This window comes from Echinops telfairi, unplaced genomic scaffold, assembly GCF_000313985.2.
Source record: "Echinops telfairi isolate 266 unplaced genomic scaffold, ASM31398v2 ScPeMD7_1;HRSCAF=3_1, whole genome shotgun sequence".
In the NCBI taxonomy this organism is placed as follows: Eukaryota; Metazoa; Chordata; class Mammalia; order Afrosoricida; family Tenrecidae; genus Echinops; species Echinops telfairi.
The window spans coordinates 6,891,030-6,896,476 of NW_022103897.1; positions in this window are offsets into that span (position 1 = coordinate 6,891,030).

A 5,447-nucleotide genomic window follows, 5' to 3' on the forward strand; every position below is an offset into this window, starting at 1 on the left:
ACTTCTTTTCCCCTGCCTCTCCCTCTCCCATGTCCCCCAGGAACCATCGTTCCCATTATTTTCTCCTCCAGATTGTTTAGCCCACCTCTCTTATCTAGCTAGACCTGCAGAGATAATGATATGCACAAAAAACAAGACACAAAGCAAAGCAACAAAACGACAATAAAATAAAATAAAACCCTATAAATCGTTCAAGGTCGGTTTGTTAACCTTTAGAAGTGGCTTCTGGTCAAGTCTGATGTGGTGCCACACTCTGGCCCCAAAATCTATTTTTGGTATTGCCCGGGGACTTCATTGCTCTGCTCCCCTTGCTGTTCGGTTGCATGCCCTTAGTATTTTGCCTCGGTGTGGTGGGGTCAGATTGGGTGCAATTCCTGCACTGTGTGTCCAGGGTTGTCCCCCAGAGGGCTGTGGGTCAGTGAGGGACTTCGGGTCTCATAGTAGGGCCGGCCTTACGGTTTCTCTGTGCATTGACTGCTCTGAACTGGAAGATCATCCTCAGGGTTTGGCGGGCCGGCTCCACTCTCTCTTCCTCCCCCTTCATTTGCTCCTGTGTGCTCTGATCAGACATGTCCCTCTCCCTGTGCTGTAGCTTCAGTGCTGTCCTCTGAAGTGAATTCTTCTGCTGGGAGGGGGAGCTGTCCACATAGTTTGGATTGGGGCTGGCCCCTCAGACCTCTCTATTGGTTCCCTGCTTCATGCCGGTATGTTGCATTCACTTCTTGGAGCACCGAGTTGAAGTCTGGTCCCTCTCTCCTTGTGGAGATATAAACAATACCCTCCCCTTGGGTGGGTTAGTGCCCTGATCCCCTGCTACCCATTTTTCCCCATCCTTTTTAGTTGGCTACCATATGTATCCCCTTGGTCAGAGAAGCTCAACCAGTCATTCCTTTCTCACTGCACCCACCTGCAGTATTTCCTCTTCCCTACTGTAGCAAGGTTAGGAATGGCTGCTGGCAACCATCAGCCTCTTCCTCTCCCCCTTACTTCTGCAACTCACCAACATGGTTAAATATTTCAATGCAGACTGCCCCCCAAATCCCCCAAGAGGAGCCCATGGCCTCGCATCCTTGAAGACCTATGAAAGCCCTGGGTACCAGAGTGTGCAGCGGCCCACTAAATAGATCTCTGATGGCTGCAGTCCCTTGCAAGAGTTTTGCTCCCTACCCTCCTTGAAAAGTACAAGTCTCCAGATAGATATGACATCCACCCTCCACACCCAGCTAATTCTAAAGGGATCTGGCCCCAGTAAGACAGGAAAACAAATTGAACCTGCAGCAGGCTCCAGGAATTTATTAAATTTGTTCCTGTTTTCTTTTGAGAAAGAAAACCACAAATTATCCCCACTCTCGCCCACCAGAAGAACGAGAACCAGACATTTCCGATTTTCTCAGTGGCTTCGTCTCCCCGATCAAGGCAACTGGAGAAGAGTGAGACTCCCTTTCCTTAGCAGAACCATTTCCTGATTGGAAGTCCCTCCTCCACCTCCACCTCGGGCCCCCACTCCAATAGCCCATTTCCATCCTGAGACCACACAAAAGGAGCAGATAATACTGAGTTATGCAAAAAGCCACAATTAAAGGACCTTTACTATAAACAAAATAAGGGAAAGGCTGCACTCTCCCTGTATAATACACAGCGTCCATAAGTGACTGGTATATTTAATATAACACTCACAATCATACCCTAACCACTATTTCCTCAAGACACTGCTTCCTCCACCTCCACAACACACCAAGTAACATCATATATTTTATAACCCTCTTCTCCAACTCATCATAAATTACTAAGCAGAACAGGAAGGCTTAGTATGATTAACACCACCACTTAAAACCTCCTATTCTCCCTATCAGCCCAACTATCACCCTCTCCTCAACACATATTATGATTTCCAGCATCTATCTGATCCTTCTCTAAACTAAAGAACCAACTCATCCCCCCTATAAAACCCAAAAGCCTACATATCACCTGCAGCTCAAACACTATGCAGCACAAACAACAGCCAACAGCTACCACTACAAATTAAGAGAAACAAAAACCAACAACTGAAGATTACCCAAACCCAGTGGAATACACAGAAGAAGAAGCCCTTGAATTGTGAGATAAAGTGCTCAAGAGAATGATGTTTACGGTCTTTCAAAAGATTAGGGTATCAATCCTGAAAACTGGTGAAAATTTGAGATAATGGAACCTTCACATCCCAAGGAACTACAGAAGCTAAGGAATGGTGTAGCAGAAATAATAAACAATGTACAGGATCTGACCAAGAGAATAGAAGAAATGGAAAATTGAAAGCGTGAACTCAAAGACAACCTAGCAGAATTAAACAAACAAGAGAAACAATCAGTCAAACAATCAAACAAAGAATCTAAAGAAAGCCTGAGGATGATGAAGAGAAGTAATATTTGAATTATTGGAGTGTGTGAGCAGGAAGAAATAAATAAGTCTACAGTTATAACAGTAAGAGAATTCTGGAAAGAAATTTCCCTAATATTACAAACCAGGAGAAAATAACCATCCAGGAAACAGAGAGAACACCATAGATTAACAGCACCACCACAACCCCCTCAAAGACATCAAAACAAGTCAAATTATCCAACTTCAAGGAAAAAAAGAGAATCATGAGAGCAGCAGAGAGGCCAAGAATCACATCACATATAAAGGTAAACATATAAGAATAAGCTCAGACCACTCCACAGAGACGATGTGGGAAAGAAGTAATTGAAGCAACATGCTCTGAAAGTTAAAAGACAACTTCAACATAAGAATACTTTATCCAGAAAAGCTCTCCATCAAATTTGAAGGAAAAATAAAAGTTTTCTCAAATAAGGAAATCTTTAGAGAATTGGTAAAAACAAAACCAGCATTACAAAAAATATTTTCCAGTTTTTTGTGGGCAGAAAACCTACCACCACAGTACTCAAACATAAGCCCACCACAGGGTGTAAAAATACCCAGAAACAAACACACTGAAAACAGTACACAAAACATTACAGATCTATTGAGGAAGAGAAGTATAAGCTACACACACACACATACACTCAACCCACCCTATAAAAGGGGAAGAAAGGAAAATATCAACACAAATAATATGAGATGATGGCGAGTAAACTACATTTAGATTTAATTACACTGAGTATCAATGGATTAAATGCACCAATTAAAAGACAAAGAGTAGCAGACGAGATTAGACAACATGATCCATCAACCTGATGCCTTCAAGAGATACATCTCAATCTTACAGACAAAATAGACTGATAGTCAAAGGATGGTGAAAATGTTAAAGCTAATGGCAATGAAAGAAAAGAAAAGACACCTCATGGTACACAATATAACGAGAGACAAGAATGAGCATTTCATAATGCTCAAGGGATCATAACCATAATGAACATACATGTGCCCAAAATTCATCAACAAAATCCTCAAAGAGATGAAAAGAGAAATGTCCAGATAAACAATTCTAGTAGGTGATTTCAATACACCACTATCAAAGAAAAATAGATCAACAGGTAAGAAACTCAGTAAGGAAATGGAAGAGCTGAACAATACAATTGAACAACTCGACCTCCTGGATATTTACAGATCTCTCCAACACACAGCAAAAGAAATACACCTTCCTCTCCAAGGCACATGGCTGTATTCTAAAATAGACCACATGCTGGGACATAAGCTAGTTTTGGAAAATTCAAAGACATGGAGATCATTTAATCCATCTTCTCTGACCACTGTGCCAAAGAGATGGGGTGGTGGTGATAGTGGTGTAGGGCTACTTGTACTGCCTAACCTCAATACCTATTACACAGCCACAGCTGTCAGAACAGCCTGGTATAGGTAGAATGATAAATATATGAACCAATGAATCATGACAGAAACTCCAGAAATAAAAATGTCTGCGTACAGACAACTGAATTTTTACAAAATCACCAAAAAAATTAGATGGGAAGCATATGCCGTCTTCAATAAACAGTGTTGGAAAAACTGAATATCCACCCGCAGAAGAGTGAAACAAGACCCATATCTCACCTCATGCACAAAACCAAGCTTGTGGTAGTTATATGATTGTCAATTTAAGGATTAAGCATGTAGGGGTGGAGTCTAGCCTGTCAATCAAGTCATAGGGAATGAGGCTTCTGCCTTACCCTAAGGATTGTGGGAATTCCTGTATTTCCTCCTTGGAGGTGGGAGACTGTCTGCTCACACCCTGGGAGACATAGCAGCTGACAAGACACATGGACCCACCCTGATGCAGCCCTGGGTGCTGGAGACCCATGCAGAGACCCCTGCCAGCGCTGAGATGTTTCCAATGCTACTGGATCCAAATACGTTCTACCCACTGGCCTGTGATCTTCTATGTTTGGCTTCATTGCATGTGTTTCCAGAGTCTGAAGAGGACTTTATAGATTGGTATCAGACATATGGGCTAATATCTGATTTATGGACTTGATCTGGACTGGGCTGGGATGTTTTCTCAATGTTCAATTGCTCTTGTATATAAACCTCTTTCTTATACACATATGTGTGTCCATGGATTTGTTTCTCTAGTCTACCCAGACTAGCACAAAGCTCAAGGAGGATCAAAGACCTAAATGTAAAACCCAAAGCTATCACGGTCATCAATGAGACAATTGGGACAAATCTAAGTGTCCTAGTGCAGGGAATGCATGGACTATCAGAGAAAACAAAGGAAACACACTCTGTGGAAGCCAAAACAGATGAGTGGGGCCTATTAAAAGTAAAACACTTGTGCACATAGAAATACTTTATTAAAAGAGGAAAAAGAGAGCCCACCGACTGTGAAAAGATATTTAGTAACAACATAACAGACTAAGGATTAATTAATAAAATCTACAGTATTTTACAAGCCTGCAATAAGAAAAAAGAAAATGGATAACCCTTTGAGAAGGTGGTCAAAGGACCAGAAAAGAGGATTCACACAGGATGACACTAGAATGGCGAATAAACCCATGAGGAAATGCTCCCGTTCACTAGCCATCTGGGAAATACAAGTGAAAACAATCATAATATGCCATCTAACACCTTTGCCTGTAGCTGAATTTTAAAAACTGAGAATGACAAATGCTGGAGAGGATGTGGCGAGACTGGACAAGTCACTGCTGGTGGACTTGTAAATATGTACAGCCACTGTGGAAGCCACTATGGCAATACCTAAAGCATATGGCAATTTAAATACCATATGACCCATCAATACCATTAATGGGCATATACCCAAAAGAAATAAGAAACAGATCATGAAGAGATGTTTGCTTCCCCATATTAATTGCAGCACAGTTCACAATAGCAAGAAGCTGGAAACAGCCTAAATTCCCATCAGTACAATTTTAAATAAAAAAAACCTCTGGTATATACACATAAGGGAATGCTATGCATCCCTACAAAACAACGATGAAACTATGGAACGCCTCAAGATGTGGAGGCATCTGGAAGAC